Source organism: Taudactylus pleione, unplaced genomic scaffold (assembly GCF_031769625.1).
Source record: "Taudactylus pleione unplaced genomic scaffold, aTauple2 ptg000609l, whole genome shotgun sequence".
NCBI lineage: Eukaryota > Metazoa > Chordata > Amphibia > Anura > Myobatrachidae > Taudactylus > Taudactylus pleione.
In genome coordinates, this window is record NW_028285011.1 from 9,444,758 (window position 1) to 9,468,304 (window position 23,547).

The following is a 23,547-nucleotide window of genomic DNA, read 5'->3' on the forward strand; positions in this document are numbered from 1 at the left end:
AAAACTGTTTTACATCTTATAGAGCTTGTGTAGAAAGGAGAACTGATAAGGGACAATTGCAGACCAGCCTGGAAACTCATTGCTTTTCTTCACCAGATCCTTGCAGTCATTGCCAAAACAAATGGGATTTGGCTGAGGCTTAGTGAGTGCATGTGTTGCCAAGCAATGCACATCTCTAATAGGGTTCATGAAGCACTGTGATGCAGTTACATGTTATTACTGTGATACAAGACAACAACGGTTTTTAATCCAAGTGTATTTGAAAATTATATGATTGCTGAATTTCCTGTCATTAAAATATCTTTTGGCAGGTAAAAACAAAGACTACTTTATTCATTTATTAATGTTTTTTTGAATTTAGTATGTTTGTAAACACCTGAGATATATTCATTTTACTTATCTGTCTGAGGTTTGCGTAACATTGCATAGGCGAATATAGTGTACGTGTGGGTACATGAAAGAGGAAGATTTAAATTTATAACTTAACTTTGAGTATCATGATCATGAAAGTAGATATTTTCCATAATATACATTCAGGCAAGTGGACAAGATCATGATACTTATTCTCAATATGTTATAGTATGTATTTCTGTTCTCTTGGGAATGTGTCTTGTTTCTTTGTATTTGCTGTGCAAGTTAAAATTAATCTATGCATTGTGTATGTCAATAGTAATGTTTATAGCCCCTTTACTTCCCTGGGAGGTGCAAGAAGCGATCTGAAACAGCATGGGGTCTCCTTCAGTTTGCTCTCTGATGTATTCATCTCTACTTTGCTTTTAATAAAGGAAAATGTAAACTAAAAATGTAACAAATATATTTATTTTACATTTTATTGGTATTTTTCCTGTTACCAACTTGTCTCAATGGAGCACGGTTGATATTTCAACAATTAATTTAAACAGATATTTCCAATATTTTATACTAACACTTTTACAGGGATATCCTTTCTTTCAATTCTACATGCTGAATGTTAGTGCACATGTATATGAAATTATCCCTTTCACTTGTAATATGGTTACAATACCCTGACTATAAATTAAAAATTCTCATTGTAGAATAGTATTTGCTCCAGTAATATCAGGAATAATTATATTTTGTTGCAGTCAAGATAAAAGTAATACATGTTATGCAGGTACGATGATTACATATTGTATAAATTGAGTAGTGTGTGATGAAAGAGTGAATGCATTGAACATGGCTGGAATTGTATGTGGATTTGTCATGACCCAGCAGAGGTTCATGGCACCCTCATTTTTATGATCCCATAAGGGTTCTGATCGCACAAAACTAACTCACTTTTAGTGTCCCCTGTAATGCTGGTAAATTCAGAGCACAGTGCATATGGCACATAATGATCTAAGGGTGTTTGTGACGTTTAGTCTTTGGCTTCTGGAGAATGCGAGGAAGACTCTAAAGATAATCACATGCTGTTCTTCAGGCTACCAAAATGGAGCTGTAGACCAATGTACACAAAGTAAAGGTTTTAGCAGTAAGTGCTACATCACACCTGTAGTCACTTTAAGAGCTTCCCTCGATACCATCTCAGAACAGCTGGATATTTAACAAAAGGCCCCCATTTATCAACAACAGCAAACACCAGCGGCATTTTTCGTTTAGTATTACTGATATACAAACTAAAAAGCCACTGGTAATCTTAGATTACCGCTGTTTGTTAAATCCAGAAAGGATGATAGAATCCCTTTAGCTGAAGGGGTTATGCTTCATTGATAAATGGGGGCCAAACTTCTTTAATTAAGCTATGCAATGGCCGCCAACATGGAATGAATTAGGTCTTTATTTTATTACACGGCTGTCAACTGCATGGCATCCCCTCAAGTTGTGGCGCCCTAGGCTGTAGCCTAATCATCCTTATGGTTGATCAGGCACTGCCCATAAGGAACACCACGTAAACAGGAAAGCTCCGCATTCCTACAAGTTAAAGGGAACAGCTGCTAAATTGTATTCATAAAATAATCTTTAGGGTTAACAAGTAGCAAAAGTGACAGATTGGTCAAAGCCAACAGCTGCTACATTCAGGAATTGAAGACACCTTTTAGGCAATATTGGCAGAGCCTGTAGATGTCAACAGGGCTGTAGCTAGGGTAGTGCGGCCGGTGCCATCGCACAGGGCACCACAGGTCAGGGGGCGCTGTTTGGGTCAGTCAGATTTCTGTTTATTATCATTCTTGCTTGTAGCTTCCTCTTCTTTCATCCCCAGCATCTCCTGGCCTCCCCTATCTCTTCTCTGGCCCTTCCCCATGAAGCCATGGCCCTTTTTTGGGTGCGTTATGTCCCTTTGAAAAATGAGGGGGGCGCCAATGCTCTTTCTGGCACAGGGCACCAAAAAGTCTAGTTACGGCTCTGGATGTCAACAGGTGTCAGCAGATGTGTAGATGACTGTTAGTCCACATGCAGATCGTTTAACCATGATCAGGAGAAAGCAGGGCTTAAAAGGATGACAGGAGATATATGTAACTGAACAGCCTGGTATTTGTCTAGTTAAGACTATGGGGTTTATGTAGCATGCAGTGAAAAGCGTGGAGAAATGGACCAGTGGAGATGTTGCTTATAACAACCAATCAGCTCCTCCAACCTATTATTTTATAGACTAAACTTGATAAATGCTACTTCAAAACTGATTGGTGGCTATGGGCAACTTCTCCACCTGTCCACTTCTCCATGCTTTTCACTGCTTGATACATTATCCCCTATATGCTTGATATAACAGAATCTTATATACGTCCTCCCACTATGGCGGAGTACATAAGAAGACCCTCAAACAAGCCGCGTGATTGCGCATTCAGCTCGGGTTCTGAGGTCACACTGACTTCAGAGCACCTCTGTCACTGCACTTCTAGAGCACAGCTAAGAAATGGGATGTTTGCCATCCCCAGTAAATTTGCCGGCGGACGGGATCCCGGACGTCAATATACAGATGCCGAAATCCCACCTCCCGGTATAATGCTGATGCCAATATCCCAAAGGAGATCAGGATACCGGCGTCGGCATCCCGACCCCCGCCATCCAGAACTTCTAGAGCCAGGTAAGTAGCACACTGTCCCTGGGGATGGGGGGGTTAGGTTTAGATACTTTCGGGGGGAGATTAAGGTTAGGCACCCCCCAGGAAAGGTTAGGCTACAGGGAGGGGGGTTAGGGTGCGGGAAGGGTTAGGCACCACCGGGGAAGGGTTAGGGTTAAGCACTAGGGGGGAGGTTAGGGTTAGGCATGGGAGATGAAGGGTTAGGGGGGAGAAGGGTAGGAATAATACTTACCACCCCTGTTGGGATCTTCAGTGTTCGGGGATCCGGCATTGGGATTTGAACCGGCGGCTATTGATCCGATAATATTTAATAGCGATCCCCTAGGAGAAACACGCAGACTGCTCTCCTATAATAACACCCCCTACCTTCCCTGTCTCAAGGCTGTCTCTGGTTACACAATAACAATAAATGTAAATCTATCCATACCTTGGAAGTTTCACCGGTTATATCACTATATTTTTCAACAGTTAAATGTATTCTAACCCACATTTTTGTAGGAACAGATTTAAAACAGGTCAACATGTTAGCATTTTTTTTTCACTTGCAACATATTTAATGCTAATTAGATTACCATCAAACAGTTCATGTATAAAGTAATATTTAATTGCAATATGCTTAAAGCGTCATGATGTGTTGTGCTAGACAATAGGTCAATTGCACCTCTGTTGTCATATGCAATTTATACATACATGCCTACTCTCCCAGAAGTAACCCCTGCACCCCCGGTACAGTAGGCACTTCTCCTGCATTTCCACAGGGATCGGGGGTCTCCTGGTAGGGGGTGAGGCTTAATGACGCGATTCCACAAGAATCACATAATTTGGCCCAGCCTTCTATTTAAATATGCGCTAATTGCAGCAATTTACCATGAGGAGGTGAGGCTTAATGACGCAACATGCCAGGCCCCACCCCTCTTCAGCGCCCACCTGCTTCTCCTCCCCTGGCTTCTCCAGGGGAAAAAAAAAAGTAGGCAAGTATGAATTTATATCACCTCATTTTGGTTAAGAAGACTTACAACACACAAAGGGTGGGATGTATAATTACTAAAAATTATTATTATTATGATTTATCTATATGGCGCCACAAGTGTTCCGCAGCGCCTTACAAAGTACATAAACAAATAGGTTGACCAGTGACTTACATTACAATACAATACAGGACATGAATACTATACATTGCTACATTCGCGACCATAACACCCAGAGCAGCAACAGAGCAAAGCAACCAAATGTTAGGTGCCCTGGTGGGGAGTAAAAAGTACATGAAAGTAGAGAACGGAGAAGCACAAGAGGGTAGAGGGCCGTGCTCGCAAGAGCTTACATTCTAAAGGGGAAGGGCAGACAACAGGTGTGACACAGATGGGGTAAAATGCTATAAAACCTCAGAAAACTGCCATTTTATAAGATCTGCAGCAGATATTGGAGATTTAATCTAGTCTCCTCCACTAGCAGTTCCCCCTTTCTTCCCTCCTATGTTTCCCATCCAACTCTCTGCTTCTCTCCTCCCCCACCTGTCCTGTTCCTCCATTCTCAACCACCTTCCTCCCTCCATCGCCTTGCTACCCTACCAATCAGCCCCACTCCCTTCTGTTTCTGCCTGTCACCTGCCAAGAGAGATCTTGGACCCAGGTACAGCAACATCAGGAGGGGGCGAGGCCACAGCATGTTGTGCATGGCGGCACCTATTTGTGAGTGGGTCTGACATGTGAGAAGCACCCGCTCACAGGATTATGGCATAGCTTCCAGCAGTTGGGACAAAAGTATTCCCTATTAGGATGGCGGGACAGTTCTATAATATTTGCATTTATAGCTGGATGTATTTCGATGCTATGATGTAACTGCATATATTCTGACCCACTGCTCCATGCTCCTTCCTCACTGTCTACCTCATCTGTGTCACGCCTGTCTGTCTGCCTCTTCCCTTTAGAATGTAAGTTCTCATGAGCAGGGCCCTTGTCTCTTACTTATACTATCATGTACTCCTAACTCCCCAATTGGCACCTAACACTTGGTTGCTGGCGCCCTGCTACTGGTGTTATGTAGCTATGTTTATAAACCATGTCCTTGTCCTGCATTATATTGTACTGCTGATAACTTTTTCTTGTGTGCTCATTTATGTACTATATAAGGTTTTCAAGCCCACTTACCCACTCAACATGTATGGTTTGTATACTGTGTTATGTTTTGTTGGACTTGGCAATTTTCATGTTTCCTTCCAACAGGTGGAGGTACAGCCTGGCAGGAAGCAGTGCCCCTGGGCGACCTATTATGGCTTAAGAGTACCAGGATGGCATTTTCCTCTTGATAGCAGCAAATTGGTCATTCTCCTTAGGGGGGGACTAGGCCTTCATCTTAGGGAGAGGTCAAGGCTGTGCCAATTAGAGGGGAATGGTACCACTACAGGTCAGTTTACATTAGGGCGGGGATCTGCCCTCTTTATTTAGTCGAATACTTTATCGGGCTGTGGCCCCGGAGCACTGCTTTTTACTGCCACAGATCTCTTAAAATTACAATTGTAATTTGATAAATAAATTTACGGCTGTGTCCTCTTTAAATTCCACATATGCCTCCAAGTGTTTATTTCTAGTTATTTGTTAAGGGCGTAGCAAAACGTAATATTAAAATAATGGGTGACTCCCGTGGAATGTAGATGTTTTCTATAGTAAAAGTTCTGCCAAGTTCCAGTAATATGGAAGAAGACGATAATGTCATACAGGTTGAGTCTCACATATCCAAATATTCCGAAATACGGAATATTCCGAAATACAGAGTAATATTGGCATGACTGAGATAATGAAACCTTTGATTTTTGATGGTTCAATGTACACACACTTTGTCTAAGGCACAAATTATAAAAAATATTGTATAAAATTACATGCAGGCTGTGTGTATAAGGTGTATATAACACATAAATGCATTCTGTGTGTATATTGGGGTCCCATTCCCAAGATATTTCATTATGATATGCAAATATTCCAAAATACGGAATATTCCGTTATCCAAAATACTCCTGGTCCCAAGCATTTTGGATATGGGAGACTCAACCTGTATTACTATGATGTCATTATGTTTATGCCATTAAGTCACCCATTGTTTGAATCGTACATTATGCTAATTCACTCACTTAACTACTAACTAGAAATTACCACACGGACACCTATGTGGAATTAAAAGAGGACACAGCCTAAATGTATTGATCAATTTGTAATTAGAAAGATGGTGGCAGTAAAAAGCAGTGCTCCAAGGCCACAGCCTGACCATTAGATTTGACTAAATAAATAAAAAGGCGGATCCCCGCCCGGCGCAAACTGGCCTGAAGTAGAACCATTCACCCTTAATTGGCATAGCATTGGCCCCTCCCTAAGATGATGGCCCGGTCCCCCCCTAAGGTAAATGACCAACTTGCCGCTATCAAAAGGCAAATGCTACCCAGGCACTCTTACGCTATAATAGGCCGCCCAGGAGCACTGCTCACCGCCAAAGCTCAGCTCATCAGGAAATAATCGCACACCAAGGAAGACAGCAATGTTTCTAATACAAGACTTTAGACCTGCGCCCGTGAGGTGTATCCCATTGGGCCCATAAAAAACTCCATCTCCTTGTAAGGCAAATGAAGGTGCCAATATAACACCAATCGGGGTCCCAAATCTGGCTTCCGCTGTCCATAAACATCTAATAAAGGTCACCCTAGGGCATGCACCTAAAACTAAACCACTGATTCTTATTAGTACCTAATAAATGTGGGGCCTGAAATACTATATGATGCTCATTAGCCCAATAGATACATGAATGTCCCACAAACCACACCCGACAGTTAGCATTCCTATAAACCTGCAAAAGGGGTTAATCACACCCAGATAGGCTAATACACTTATAGAGCAACAGCCTAGCCAAGGGAAGGAAAACAATAGTTGGGTGACCCATCTGAAGGTGAAAAACAGCAAACCTCTTTGAGGATAAATCTGAAAAGCCCTTCAAAATCCCTAGCGGCAGTAGGCATAAGGCCCCTGGGTTTCCCAACAAACTCGCAAGAAGCTCTGCTAACTATGCAACTTATCACCGCGCAACTATTACTTGTAGGCTGATGACTACCATTGACCTAAATGTTTTAAGGCGTCAACGGAAGCACCTGCATCTGCCATGCAGATTGCCGCCCCAATCCCGAAAAATGTGTTCCAAACTGATCTAGCTGAAATTCTAAAGCAAACAAATAGTTCTGAAAAACCCTTGTGAAGTAAAACCTAGATAATGTTGTCTGAGTGGCGTGGATGAGCCTGCGTGCACTGCCTGGGGGCCGTAACCTATTAAACGTACGGCCAAGCCGACTAGGCTTGGTGAAAGGGTGTGCTGGAGCTGGGATAGAGGTCCTTCGCCCTTAAGCAAGCTGATCAGTTTATTAATCAATGAATATGACACAATTATAGGTTATTCTGAAAACTTCATTCTCAAATAACAACCCGTTGATGTCTAACTCATCTTATTTGAGAACAACCCACCAATTAGATCCCTAAATAAGCTAACCACAATGCCAAATAAAAGAGTTGTGCCTCTTAATAAACCAATGTGATACCCAACCCTGTAACTAAACGGATCCTTTAAATGTGATAGCTCAATAGGTCTTCGCAAAATCATTTAGAATGAGGTGCTACAACCCTGACTTCTCTCTAGCTTAGCTAATAAAAAAAAACATCAGTTCGCAACCGACATACCAGTAAACTTGCGAAATATGAAAACGCTAGACCGAGTTGCCGATGTGGACGCTCCAGAATGACTTTGCTCGTGCCATTTCCAAACAATTCTAACAGGTATGCATGGAATGGCGAATCTCCTTTACACTCGTAAGCCAGGAAACCTTGCTAAACAATACGAGCTGTCAACTAAATCCTCAGTGTACGCGGAGCCAATGACGTCAAAACAAACTACTTAACTTCCGGCGCTACAACCAGCCGATATTAACAGGACCATGGTAAGCCGTGTGTCTCAGCAAAAAAGGGGGGGACCAGCCCCCGAAACCCAATCCATGTACAACGAGACAAGGACATCTGCTGTCCCGTATTCCACTCCCGGAAGGTGACGTGCCCTAAACATCTATGCTTGTGCGCAAAAACAGAAAGAGGTGAAAAACGCCTAAACAAAAAATGCAAAGCCGAAGGGAACTCAGCCCTGTAAATATTGATAGCATGAACTACACCCAAAATATCTCTGCATAACCTAATCTTACTGCTGCCGAGTCTGGTAGTCCAGATTTCGGCTACAACCATGATTGGAAAAAACTCTAAAAAGATCCTCCAACAAGTCCCGAATCAAGCGAAAAAATGGTGAGATTCTGAATCCTGGCTGTGGCGTGGTCCAATGACGACAATTTCCTGCCCGTAGGTATTACTCTACAATCAAAATTCACGGCCTAGAAGTGATTGCAATGGCTTTAGTGACACTTCCCCAGTTCACTAACTTTATCCAAAGGCAATTGGCAAAGACCTAGCAAAGTGTCCATATCTATTCCACAGATAGGACAAACGTGTAAACAAAGACCTCAGTTTTGCCGCGAGAAACCGGTATGCCTAGAATCGATAAAAAAGAAACGCCTGTAAAGAAAAGTAAATCCTTGCAAACTAAATCCAACAACTGGCCCCACTACCAATAAAGTTGCCAAAATATTGTGATGCGCCCCCCCGTGACGTGTACGTGCTTGTACGCACCATTGCAAAATTGGGCTGTAAACAGTCGACAAAGAAAAAGTAAGCAGAACAGCCCGTTGGAAAGAACTTATCTACAGAATAAGTTCCAGCGACTCAAATTCCCTTACACAGAAAAGATATGGAGTGAAAAACGGCATTAAACGTAAAGCGTATTCGATATCCAATTTAGCCCGGTGGGCTCGCTCGCCAAAACTTTGCACCCTCACCAGTGCCTGCTCAAAAGATTGGTACATCTCTCGGCAAACTGCAGAATCTAACGCGTCATTGACAGATCACCGTTCCGGGTAGGAAAGATGCTGGATAAATCTAAACTTGCCCGTCACCCTCATAGGTACAAACCCCGACGGGGGGTGCAAAATCCTTTCCCAGGGAAAGACAATAAAAGGGGCCACACATGCGCCCCAATCTAACCTCCGCTACCAAGTTACTCCTAACGATTCCTGGTGATTGCGCATAGACTGAAGGTTCCGTTTGAAATATGTATATATTGCGCGTTAAGAGCAAACGAAAATCCATCTTCAAAAAAACCTTCTAACACTATGTAATTTAATGCACCTACGCCAACTCCTTGTTGCACTGGGCCTTATTGAAGGCATAGCCTTCACCGGTACTTTGACCGGCTGGGCAGTGTTGTCTCCAGGCTATAGCGGAACCCATAGTTATGCAGGACTGCATCGTAACTTTCAACCAAAAAACTCCACGTCCTTGTATCACGAACTGAAACACTGCCTAACCTTCCTGCTTCCTCCTGAAAAACTGAATGTACTTCAGCACATCCATGTATTCCCTGGCCAGGTTTTCCGGTACAACGCACCGCGAATACTAACAAGCCAGCTAACCAAATCAGGTATAAACGACGGTAACCGACCCCAAAATTCCAACATACAAACTCCACATGGATAGGACCTTGTTGGGATTGAAACCTAAGCCCTCGGTACTGTGAGGCAGGAATGCTAACCACTACGCCAATCATGCTGCCCGTTTAAACCTTTAGTATCCACCGTACTGGCAAACATGCCCATCAACTTGCCTTACCTAAGCCGCTCCCTGAAACTGGAGTACATGGACGCATAACAAATTCCTCACAGTCGGGGGCTGCCATAACTTTAACCTTAAATCACCAAGTAGCTGCATTTGCACAATGAACCCCATCCCCTGCTGCAACCAGGACCCTAGCTGCTAATATAGTACTAGATCTCTTTGGGCTTTCATGCTTACCCTTAATCGTTTGCGCAAACACCCCCTGAACTTACAGGGCCTACGGTGTATCTGGAAGAATCGCTACACACAGAAAAGTAAAGTAAAACGTTGCACAAAAAGAGAACAAAATGCTCACGTGATCCAGTGGATAAAGGCCCAGCCCTAACCAACTGCCCGCTAATGCTTGTCCCTCGCTGCGCGCCCACCACGACTTGAGTCGCCTTCTGAACATCCTGGACAGTCAAAGATCCCTCCTGTGGAAACTTAGAAGACTCAGAAACGGCAACCTGAGGACTTGAAATAAAACACGTGAGGTGGAAGCATGGGGCGTGACCTCTTTCAGCTGATCAGGATGGCGAAACGGTGGTAGAGTGTCTTGCTGTTTCCGCGGATGCAGAGTTAAGGAGTATGGCCCCTAATTGAGCGGCGTGGTGGGAGGGGAGGGGGGGGACATCGGAGACGGGGGCTGGTGCGGAGAACGCCGTGGTTGGAGGCAGAGAAGAAAAGCCTGCTTCCTAAAGGCCTAGTGTGTAAGGACACAGGTGTGGAAAGAGGCTGTAGATGAAGAGGGGGGGAAGCAGCAGCTGGAAAAATGGCAACAGGCTGTAAGGACACAAGGGGAGAAGTTGCCAGAGATCGAGGGCGGGGAGGAGCGCAGCAGCTGGAAAAAAGACAGAGGGACAAATAAATCACAGATAAATAGCACTATAACGAATGATACTCAGACCAGCCTGGTTCCAAAACTGGAAAAGAGGAAGATTGCTCCTCTTCCAGACTATTTATAATGAATATTAGGGGCCTTGCCCCTTATTACTGGGCACATTCCTTTAACCCCTGGTGAACTAGCAATACTCCATCACTAACAGGGTGCTTATCTATCCTCAAACTAATTCAAGTATTCTGATCTATTTGTCTTGTTTTCTCTTGGGAAAGTTGCTTTATTTTTGCTATGCAAGGTAAAGTTTAATTATGTGCTATGCATGTCAACATTTCTTTGCAAACAGTATGGGGTCTCTAATTTAGATTGCTCTTTAAATAATTTACCTGTATTTTGCTTTTAATAAAGGAGTCTCTGATCATTCTTAGGGGCCCATTTATTAATGATCACATTTTGCAATGCGATCAGGGCATGCAGTACCGCCCCTGATCGCATTGCAAAATGCGATCCTATCTGCCGGATGTATTATACGGGACATGCAGGGAGACGGGCTCCAAAAAGAGCCCGTCCCTGCGATGTCTCCGGAGGGCAGTCGGGGCTTCTGCGCATGCGCAGTCCCGCGGACTGCACATGAGCGCTGCCCATTGCCGGTGGAGGGATCTGGCAGATCCCTCCGCCGGCTGATATGCGGTAAGTCCCCATAGGCTACAGTGGCTAACGCTATCTTTAGATAGCGTTAGCTGCTGGGGCCAATATCGGGAATGCTTCGCATTCCCGATATTGATACATTTTGCAGCATCGCATCCCCCATAGAAATGGAGGAGGTGGCTGCCGGCGGCAATGGAGGGATCGCAGCAAGTATCGGAGATACCTGCTGCGGTCCCTCCTTCATACATCCGGGGGATACTTAGTATTTGACGTAAACCCCCGAAAACGGGTGTTTTCGGGGAATTTACCTCAAATTCCCTTTGATAAATGGACCCCTTCAATGCTTATGAGACACATTTCAATTGTCCTGTTCCAAGCTCTCTATAGCACTTAGATTTGGACATATTTTTGAATACTGACATATTTTGAACATTCATGCCCCTGATCTTTTACTTTCAGAACATCTGCATTTTTAAAACAGTTTGTCCTATTTACTACAATGCATTTAATTTATACCAGGAACTGTCATCCCACCTTATTCATCTTTTCTGTACCAGTAGGATTTACTAATTTGTGAAGCCAAAAGCCCTTTTAGTATGACTAGTAGACTAGATAGATAACCCACTTATTCTAGACCGACAATCAGATCCGAATTTGTTAGGTAAGGTTAGGGCCTAGGCAACAAATCAGCAGTCTTCTGTGTGGGGAGGTGGAGGATTCAGCAAGGAGAGGAGGTAGGCACATTATAGGGAGGCGGGCACTGCATAGGGGCTGCTCCTGACCTGTCACTCACCTCTTCCAGCAGACGCCAGCATGCAACGTCATGAAAGGTGAGTCATGCCTGCCGTGTGCAGAGCTTTATTGCAAAACATGTCTCCTTTTGTGTCGCTGGGACAGACCATTACCACTTGGTGTGTCCCAGCACTTAAATGCAGCAAAATGTATTTTCCGTTATGTATAGAAAGCGGCGATATCATAAAAGCAATGCTTCCTTTTAACATGAAATATAAGGTCTCATTTAGCGCTAGGAGTAAATACTGCTCATTTAGCGCTAGGAGTAATTACTGCTCATTTAGCGCTAGGATTAATTACTGCTCATTTAGCGCTAGGAGTAAATACTGCTCATTTAGCGCTAGGAGTAATTACTGCTCATTTAGCGCTAGGAGTAATTACTGCTCATTTAGCGCTAGGATTAATTACTGCTCATTTAGCGCTAGGAGTAAATACTGCTCATTTAGCGCTAGGAGTAATTACTGCTCATTTAGCGCTAGGAGTAAATACTGCTCATTTAGCGCCAAGAGTAATTACTGCTCATTTAGCGCTAGGAGTAAATACTGCTCATTTAGCGCTAGGTGTAAATACTGCTCATTTAGCGCTAGGTGTAAATACTGCTCATTTAGCGCTAGGAGTAATTACTGCTCATTTAGCGCTAGGAGTAATTACTGCTCATTTAGCGCTAGGATTAATTACTGCTCATTTAGCGCTAGGAGTAAATACTGCTCATTTAGCGCTAGGAGTAAATACTGCTCATTTAGCGCTAGGAGTAATTACCGCTCATTTAGCGCTAGGTGTAAATACTGTTCATTTAGCGCTAGGTGTAAATACTGCTCATTTAGCGCTAGGAGTAAATACTGCTCATTTAGCGCTAGGAGTAAATACTGCTCATTTAGCGCTAGGTGTAAATACTGCTCATTTAGCGCTAGGTGTAAATACTGCTCATTTAGCGCTAGGAGTAATTACTGCTCATTTAGCGCTAGGTATAAATACTGCTCATTTAGCGCTAGGAGTAAATTCTGCTCATTTAGCACTAGGTGTAAATACTGCTCATTTAGGGCTAGGAGTAATTACTGCTCATTTAGTGCTAGGAGTAAATACTGCTCATTTAGTGCTAGGTGTAAATACTGCTCATTTAGCGCTAGGAGTAATTACTGCTCATTTAGCGCTAGGAGTAAATACTGCTCATTTAGCGCTAGGAGTAAATACTGCTCATTTAGCGCTAGGAGTAAATACTGCTCATTTAGCGCTAGGAGTAAATACTGCTCATTTAGCGCTAGGAGTAAATACTGCTCATTTAGCACTAGGAGTAATTACTGCTCATTTAGCGCTAAGAGTAAATACTGCTCATTTAGTGCTAGGAGTAAATACTGCTCATTTAGCGCTAGGAGTAAATACTGCTCATTTAGCGCTAAGAGTAAATGCTGCTTGAAGGTGCAATGTTGGACCTTGGCAAAACCTTGTTGTGCTTTGGGGTATTATAAACTATGCAGGCAGATTTGGGGTTGGGAAGGGGACATGTCTTAGTACAACTTTAAATCACAGTGTACAAATAAAGTTGCATTTGGTACCTGGTATAAATGTACACCCTTTAGATTGATTTGCTCTAGATGAGGCTAATAAGAATGACATTTATTTCCTCAGTACATACATGTTACATGGTAGTCAGTAAATACTCACGCAGTCTCAATTTATTTCTTTAGGACATCAATGGAGTAACAACTTTGATTGAGAGAACAAAGCTACTGTTGCAGTCAACTATCACAAAGCAGTAGAGGTTACTGCATTTATAATATCCCTTTCAACTAGGCCTTCACATCTGTTCCACATTCTAATTACAAATACAAAAAGGCCATAATTCACAATTGCATCATAACAAAGAAAGATTGAAGTGATTTAAATTCATGTGCATAGTCTTCATTCATTGTGGCATACATCTGTTATGTTATTTCCATGTTGGAAACACAGATCGTGAGGAAAATAGGTGTATCTCGATGGAGACAATTCCCCCAGTAGTGCAACGTTTTAAAATATATCTATGTTTATCACAGGATAGAAACACTAATGGCATTCAATACACAAAGAGGCTCATTTAGAGGATTTGGGGGTAAAATATGCATTTCTGTATTTTACATGCACAACATCTATAAATTCATTTATGCATCTCCCTGTTTTCTGCTTTGCAGGGATATGTGCCTGTCATGGAGAGGTGGATCAGGGGAAGGCAGAAAGGAGCAAAGGGTGTTCCTGTAATTCAGAGGTAATTATTGTTTGAAGCTGCCAGCACCTGTCAGGAGGCTTATCTGATGGTGCAATATTCATGGAGCAAAGATCTTTGCTGATGATAGTCGTCCTATGCAGTGTAAAAAAAGGCTGACATATATAGAACGGCATGTGCCCCCTCCAAAAAAAGTGATCTAAGCACCAGCATTGATAGTCTGAGCTAATTGCTGCAATTGAATAAAGCTGTGAAAGACTACCAAATACCACTGTGCCACCACCACTACACTGTGTGCAGGGCCGACTCTAGGGTTGTTTGACCAGTGCGGTTGAATAGGGGCGCCACCCATAAATGTCGCACCCCCACCCCAACATACCGATTTCAGCAGGACAGTACAGAACAGGACAGAAAAACTGATCCGTTAAAAAAAAAAAAAAAAAGAGTTCCCTCTGAGATGTGTTTGGGGTAAAGTCAAACTGTACAGACTTCTTTTTTTTTTTGGTTAAAAAAAACAAAAAAAATTAAAATACAGGCTGAGTCTCTCATATCCAAATATTTAAAAATACGGAATATTCCGAAATACGGATTTTTTTTTGCATGACTGAGATAGTGAAACCTTTGCTTTCTGATGGTTCATTGGGCACAAACTTTGTTTAAGGCACAAAATTATTAAAAATATTGTATAAATTGACCTGCAGGCTGTGTGTATAAGGTGTATATAACACATAAATGCATTCTGTGTGTATATTGGGGTCCCATTCCCAAGATATTTTGGATATGGGAAACTCAACCTGTAATCATTTGTGTGGGTCCTGCGTAAATTGAGCAGCAGTCCTGTTGTGCATCCAGTCCTGACTAGTGAAGTGTAGGCTGGTAGTGGATAAATCAGGGGGACAAAGAGCAAAGGGTCCACCTGAAATTTCCACTCCCAGCACTAGGTTTCACTAGTCAGGACTGGAGGCACTACAGCAAGGGAACATGCAATGTGGGGTCCCCCGGCCATAATGCCAACAAGCCCTAGGACAGTCAGCATAGAACTGGAATCACTAAAATCTAGCGCTATTCCCCAAACTCCTTGGGCGGTGGGTGTAGGGTTAATGAATATGGTTGAAAATAGAAATAATATTGTAATTTACTTTCAACTAGCCCTGTCAAACCCAATTTAAATGGATGTCAGGGCATGCTAGCATTTGGGCAAATATATTTGCCAGCATGCCCTGGCAGTATGGGCCCACTTGGACCTGCAGAGCACATTCTGGACTCTGACACAGGGAAAAAAGGGTTTAGTAAATAAAACTTTTCACATTCCTCGTTATCACCTTTATTACCAATAAAATCCATAGGGAAGGGTCCATCCACTAACTTGAAGAAAAACAACATACAATATATGACAACACATTACTGTACTTCTCCAATAGGTAGCCATTCGCAAATGACAGGTTACAAGCGGTCATCCAATAGAAATGAATGGGAGAGCTCTGATTGGTTAGAGCATTGCTGCTACTTCACTCTGACCAATTGGTTTGGCTGTGGCTTTTAGTAGTGGGATTACAGCGGGATCGGGGTTTAGAAATTGATGAACATTGCTGGCGGTTTCCAAAACACCATCAAGCACAATGCTTAGTAAATACAGAATTTTGAACCCCCAAACAACCAGTGATGCCTATTAGTTTCTAAAAGCTGGCCAACTTGATGTTTAGTAAATTTATCTCCTGGTGTCTAACCACAATGAACTTAATTTATAAAATAATATTCACTAATACAATATATAAATAAAATATTGATACAAAGGACAGGGAAGGGCTAGCAATGTCCCAGGCTTTTGCACCAGACAAATCAGTTGTTGTTTGATATAGCCAATGAAATATATAACTTATATCAACGAGCTATAATTAAATAGAATACCTACCAAGCCCAGCTGAGTACTATTCAATGCAGAGATTATTCTAATAAACTATATACAATACAGAAAGTATGCTATATGGAATAGATGCAGCATTCTAATGACCTCTATACAATACACAAGTAGAAAAGTGACTGATTTACAATGTACAGAGCATTCTTGTGACCTGTATGCAATCACAGAGAGCATTCTATTGATCTCTGCACAATACGGACAGCATTCTAGTCAGTGATACACAATTCACAGCACATTCTATTGATCTCTACACATCACTGAAAAAATTTAGTGACTGATACACATTACAGAAAGCATTATTATTGTTTCCATACAATACAGAGAGCATCCTTGTGACCATTATACAATACAGAGACCATTCTGGAGACCTATATACATTTCAGAAATAATCTTAAGAAATGTTCAGTATAGAAAGAATTCTAATTATCACCATCCATTACAGAGAGCACTCTGCTGATTTCTATATAACTCATAGGAGCCGTCTAGTAATTTCTACACAATACAGAGAGCATAATGGTGACTGATATATATTACAAAGAGCATCTTAATAAATAATATACAACAGAGAGAACATCATAGTGACCACCATACAGTGTCGGACTGGGAAATGAAGGGCCTACCCGTGGAATGCCACAGTGGCCCACTAAATCTCCAGAAGGGATGTGGCCAACCACCAGAGAGGAGTGGCAAGACATTATAGGAGCATCATAGTATGGATGGTACGACTGATGGTGGCATATAATGACACAACAGTCAGTAGTATAGCATGCACGGGCACTAAAAGTCGGTGTCTCTGTCCTTTAAGGGATGAGGTTTAGCCCTGCCTTTGCTAAGCCATCTCGTCATGCAGAGATGCAGCAGAATGTTTATCTAAGTCATTGACCGCCACCGGTGTATGTAGGCATAGGCGCTGCAGCTGGAAGCAGCTTCCCGGCTAGCCATGTTGCGGATGGCACACTTAGGGCCCAGTCCAGGGGGCCCAGCCCGCAGAGCAGCAGAGTGGTGGTAACACTTTACAATCATTCACCGGCCTGCAGCAGCTTGCACCAATGTATTAATGTAAGTGCAGCTGCTTCCTGGCTGACTGGGTTGTGGATGACATGCGGCTGGCTTGGCCTTGCCCACCTGCGGGGGTGGGTGGAGCTACAAGTCTGGGGGGCCACCGGTAATTTATCTGGAGCTCCACCTCCCCTGCCACCATTCAATAAAGTGAGCATTCCTATGACTATTAATCAAAACACAAAGCATACTGTTGATCACTATTCAATGTAAACTGTTCTGTAGGTCACTATAAAATGCAGACCCACAAATCTCTGGAGCATTTAGTATGCAGCATACTCAAATGGTCTAAATATGCAGACGTTACAATAAGAACCCGTAGAATGACTTTACAATACAGACCTATGGTGAATTTGCTATAAAGACCTATGATAATTTTACTAAATGGACCATTTGCTAATAATTGATTTTAATCGATTTTGATTAAGTTTAAATTGATCTAAATCAATGTTGTGTTTCTGGGGCTAAATCACACACATACTAACATACAATGTTTGATTTTTTTTTTTTTTAACTGTTAGTAACTGTGTGATTTAACCCCAGAAACACAATATCGATTTAGATCAATTTAAAATCGATTAAAATCTATCTTTGATAAAAAAATATATATACCTCTAGGTTTGCTTATGTTTAGAGCTACTCTTTATAGTAGCTGTAGCCAGAAATACTTGCTGAACATGTACTGTATATAATAGACAAATAGAGTGATCTAAAGAAGCGCGATCCCCAGGGAATGCTTAGAGGATGTCCGCCTTGATAAAAATTCCACTTAAAACAGAAGAGAAGATGTGCAGTAGGTCATACTTCTAAATACGGGTACACTTTAAATATTCTGGAGTCTGCCTTCTGAGACTCACCTCAACAGAATATAATGCTTTCACATAAAGGTATCTTTTTACCAGCTAAGGAGTTTAGAATGTCACGTTCCCAACCAGAACCCCTCAAAAGGAGCACTCACCTGGGGTCAGGTGTAAACGTTCCCATAAAGGTTTCTTTGTATGTGTGACCAATAGCCCCCACATGTGCCAGGTCAAAAGAAGGGAGTTCTCCATCAGCAAACACAGACAAGTTGATTTAATAGTACAAAATGGAAAAAACAGCTCCAAAAACAAAAATCAAAATATTTAAAACAGAATATCCTCTTCCAAAACAATAGGTAGAGGTAACATGAAAATAGAGTATAATAATACTTTACATAAGCACCAACGCGTTTCTGACCATAGGTCCTTCCTCAGGGTGTAGTAGATGTCAAAAACCTCAAGGGTATATATACCCTAACATAGATCACATGACATAAACATATTTAGGTATTATACAAACTCCGAAAATCCATTCCATTCCACCATCTCTCTGAATGGAGAAAAAACTGTACATTCTGATAATCAATATCCTATTGACCTTAATACAAATATCTAATATTAAAATTACATATTAAAAGATAAAAAATAAAAGCATCCAAATGGATATATATTAATATTATAATGTATCCAGCCCATATGTATTAGTGTATCCAGTTCATGTTTTTTTAAAACCCCTTGGTCGTCTAAATGTTCTTTCAAGCGCCAAAACACCTGGAAAGATGGAACAAACGGGCTGATGACAACTTCCTGCTGGCGGGAATTGCGCTCCGGAAGTAGTCAGCATCACCTGACCGGAAAGCGTCACGCGGCTCCGAGGCTTAATTTTACTCCAGATTCCCCGGGAAACACAGGATAACATTTTTAGTTCCGTCCATATATTAAACGGGGGACGATCTTTCATGGTACACAGGCTACCTACGGTAATATATTTCAATGATCACCATGGTAACTGGAGCGTCTTTCAAAGTAATAGGTTCCAAAGGATGGTATAACTCACATGGAATACAGACAACATAAAAAAATAAAAACATAATTAGTCCAGATGCTAAAAAACAACAAACAATAAAATAGAAGGTACTAATGATCACCATCGTAATCGCAATTCCCATTGATTGATACATAATAATCGATCACCATGGAGATCAGAATACTAATTAAAATAATAATTAACAGAATAAATACTGCTTCCATAAGTACCCATAATAATAAAACCATCACAAATCAATAAAAATAATTATAAAAATTATAAGAACCACTTCATCTCAAAATCCACATTTAACCCTCTAGGGGTTAACGACTTCAATAAATAGATCATTTCCATTTTGGCAAGGTTACTATTTCGCAGGTTGCATTAAAAAAAAAACTCTTGTTTCTGTATTATGTACTGTATATATAATATCAGTGATCAAAGTAAGTCAGTAACACAGAAGTCAATCAGTTCTACAGAAGCACCCAGCCTCAGTGGCGTTGCTCTAGGGGTGCAGGCCACACTTGGGTATCACCCTCAGAGCGAGTGACACCAAAATGCCGGCTCCTCCTCAGTGACAGGAGCTGGGTGCTGCAGTGTGACATTCTCCTGCAGCACTCAGTCCCTGTCACAGAGGAGTAGCCGACAGCGCAGGCACAGGCCTCCGGGGGCAGCCCAGCATCACCTGTGCCTCCGGAGTGATGCTCTTGGGATTTCCTGCGAGGTCAAGCTACCTTTATTATAGGCCACACGGGGGGATATGGAGTGCGCACCAGGTGTCACCAGACTCTGTGACACCTCTGCCCAGCCTAACACCCCTTTTACACTAAAACCCCGGGTCTGGCCCAGGTCCCTGAACAGGGGTTTCAAGCCATGTCACTGCGGCTTGAAACCCATTCACACCGCAGGCTGGACCCGTGGCTTCCCTCATCTCCAAGCGCCTGGAATGCAGCACTCATGTGCATGATGACCCGGGACACTCGTTTACACTGTCCTGCAACCTGGATCCAACCATTCTCGGCACCCGGGTTGGAATCCCAGGTCACTGGACCCGGGTTCATAGGAGTCTTTATAATGGGTGCAAGGTGTGCGGTGCCCAGGGGGGCCCACAACGCACACCCTGCAACCATAGTTAATAATATACTTACCTCTCCGCAGATTTCGATTTGCTGCTCCGCAGTATCGAACCGGTGTTGCAGAGCAGCAAAAACTCACTGGGATAATGGTGGCGGCCATTTTCACAGTGATCTCCACATGCGTAGAAAAGATGACCCCGGGAAAATAGGCGCGGACGCGCAGTAGATTCTGGCATGAAGCCAGAATCTACAGCGCTCAGTGCGCTGACAGTGAGGAGGGGGCCCAAATGGAAGCTGCACACGGGCCTCCTCCTCTCTTAAAATGTCTGGGTTAATCCTTTTACACTGAGCAGTAACCCAGGTTAACCCGGCAATATCCCGAGTTTTAGCTGTAGTGTACAAGGGGTATACATCAACTTAACATGCAATTAGCAGTGAATGTGTAGATAGGGATTTATATAGGTGACGTGTCAGTTAGGGCATACTTTGATGGAGCAATAGGTGTACATGCCCAGCAAACAGGGCCGTAAGTAGGTTGGTGCGACCGCAGGGCAGGGGTTGCTGTTTGGGCCTGTCAATTTTCCTGTTTATTATCATTCTAACTTGTAGCTTCCTCTTTTTTTATCCTCAGCATCTCCTGGCCTCCCCTATCTCTTCCCTGGCCCTTCCCCATGAGGCCATAGCCCTTTTTGAGGTGCACTAATCTTATGTCCCTATTTAAAAAAGGGGGGGCGCCAATGCTCTCTTTGGCACAGGGCACCAAAAAGTCTAGTTACGGCTCTTCCAGTGAAACATACATTAACATAGAGTCACAGTGCATGGAGACAGTGGCATCCCTCCCTGCGGTTGTCACCTGGTGCGGGGAGGGATGCTGTGCGCGCGGCTCAGCCGCACGCCGGCGAAAAGGGGGCATGGCCTCGCAGGCAGGGGAATGGCCTTGCAGACAGGTGTGGGGTCTCATGGGAAGGGGTGGGGCCGAACACCCGTGGTTACTGTATAATTAAGTGCAGATAGTGGGGAAGGGGGGTGCCAGAGGTGCGGAGTGACTACCTTGGTGTCACCCCTCGGCGGGTGATACCCGGGTGCGGTCCGCACCCCCCACACCCTCCTTTTGATGCCACTGTATGGAGAGATCCCTTATAAATCCATAGGAATATGCTATTGGAGAACATTTCAATAGTCTGAGGAAATCTCTTATTATTTTCATCTATATATATATTTTTTACTAATTACTTTGTAATGCTTAAATATTTTTACAGTGTGTTAACAATGACTGCATATGCTTTAAATGATTTCCTTGCAGATATGTTACATATATCCTCTGTGATTCATTGAGTGGTGTATCCCTGTTTCTTTTAACTGGTTTAATCTCTTATGTGTTGTTTTTTGTTTCTTCACAATACTGATTTATTTATGCTAGATGAAATGCTTATTATTTTGTTGAGTTTGAGTGCACTTAATTAAGTGTTGCTGGTATCAGAGATCTCTCCTGCTTTCTGTCTGCTGACCCTTGGACCAGCCGCCCCCTTTGTGGATCATGCATATGTGGGCTAACGCCATCTTTAGATCTTGCGATCTATTTCAGGTGGGCTGCAGGAGATCCTGCAGCCCACCACATTATTATTTAGTGGCACATTATAATAAATATGCCTCTAAATCACTTAATTTCATATAAAATTCATGACTTAGGGACATATTTATCAATAATACTTGCAGATAGCCCCTGAAAACACCCATTTTAAGGGTACCATGCAAATATTAAGGATTCCCTGGATGTACAATGGAGAGAGCACAGCAGATATCTCCGATATCTACCATGGTCCCTCCCTTTCTGACAAAAGAAGCAGCACTCATAGCTTTCTATGGGGGCTGCCAGATTTACCAAGCTCTTTAGATGGCATTAGCCGATTGTAGCCTATGGGCTACATATGCAAAATTTATCAAGAGAGGGCCTCCCCACTGCTGCCTGCTCACACATGCGCCACTGAACATTGGCGCACGGGCAAGGAATTGCTGTGAATTGCAGCGAAAAAAAATCCTTAATGTCTGAGGCAGACTGCAAATATTAATAAATATGCCCCTAAATCATTCATAAGTCAGTCTACTTGATATTATCCATGAAATACTGTATTATTTTACTCACCGTATACCTGTTATAAATAAAATAATTCCCTTAAAAGTATTTCTGCTTACCGGTAGTTGGATACTGCCAGGACTTCGTGAGTAGTAAGGATTTATCACAAACTGCTGTTATTTGAGAGAGTAAACAAAATATTAATCAGGATTATAATAATACCCCAAATGTATTAGACAAAAATACAAAGTATATGCAAATATAATTTAGCAGTCTACAAAAACATGCAGAGTATTTCTCACATTGTGCAAATTCACTACAATATACAATAATGTATTCACAGTTATTTACACTGTTTCACCAAGAGGTGGTACTGTAATATTGAATATATAAATTAGTCAGTAAGTAATTATACATGGCATATCATCAGATCATTTAAACCCAAGTTTCTGCAGGGAGATGTTAAATGAAAACAGAGAAATACTCATTATCTACCCAGTATAGACGGATAATGACAGTAACGTTTCTGAGAGAGCCCAAAATGAGGTAATGTTTCCCAAAGTAAGGTGTAAAGACAAATAGGGCTCAATCTAATTAGAAACAAAGGGGACAAGTTGCCGGTGTAACGGCGTACCATTCACCCCCCTTTGCGACCCGATCTCACCCTGGACTTCCACATTTTTTCTCGCAGCCCTATGGGACTGGGAACGAAAATGTGTGAGTCCAGCGGTTAAGCCCATAGAGTAATCCATTAACAATTCTAAAGCACGGGGCAGGCAGCATACAATCATATTCAATAATCAAAGCCAAGGTCAAAGTAATAAGCAGTTTACAGAACTGAGGGCCTGATTCAGAGCCGGACGCTATTTGCGAACGGTCGTTCAGGAAAAGGGGCCGGCTATTTAAATTGAGCACTCGCTCTTTGTGGTCTGTTGACGCCTCTATGTCTGAGCGAGCAAACGAAACATGCGCTCGCTATTTTGTAAAGACGCCCCCTGGCTGTTCGCATCATCTCCGCTATTTATTAGATTAATCGAGTACATCGAAAGGCGTCTGAACTGCTCGCAGTGCTTGTGGTTGGATTTTCCTACCGCAATCATGCGAACAGTTCAGGCTAAGAGACAACCAAGTGACGTGGCCGATGACGCTGCTTTGTTAACTATGCACACCCTTAAAACGCCCGTTTTGACCGTTTGGCATGCCTGGCTTCGGATCTCCACTCCTCGTTTTCAAGCAGCTTCCCCTGTTACCACCCACAAACGCCTCATCCTGTCACTGAAATTAGCAGGCACTCGCTATTTTGCGAACACACGATTTCCGACCACACTGACTGGTTGGCGCATGCGCATTATG

At 42.7% G+C, this 23,547-nt stretch overlaps 1 protein-coding gene across 3 annotated transcripts in view; it reads right to left on the reverse strand.

Annotated features, from left to right (window-relative positions):
• The window catches only part of POU3F3 (POU class 3 homeobox 3), a 220,709-nt gene that overhangs the window by 81,369 nt on the left and 115,793 nt on the right, over window positions 1–23,547 (reverse strand). The window contains exons 3-4 of one of the 3 annotated variants that reach the window (XR_015871964.1): window positions 22,314–22,367; window positions 18,262–19,069 (exon numbers count right to left, since the gene is read on the reverse strand). The gene's annotated coding sequence lies outside the window, so the exon portion shown is untranslated. Of the gene's footprint in view, window positions 1–18,253; window positions 22,368–23,547 lie in introns of those variants that run through there. The other 2 variants (XR_015871965.1, XR_015871966.1) reach the window with 2 other exon arrangements.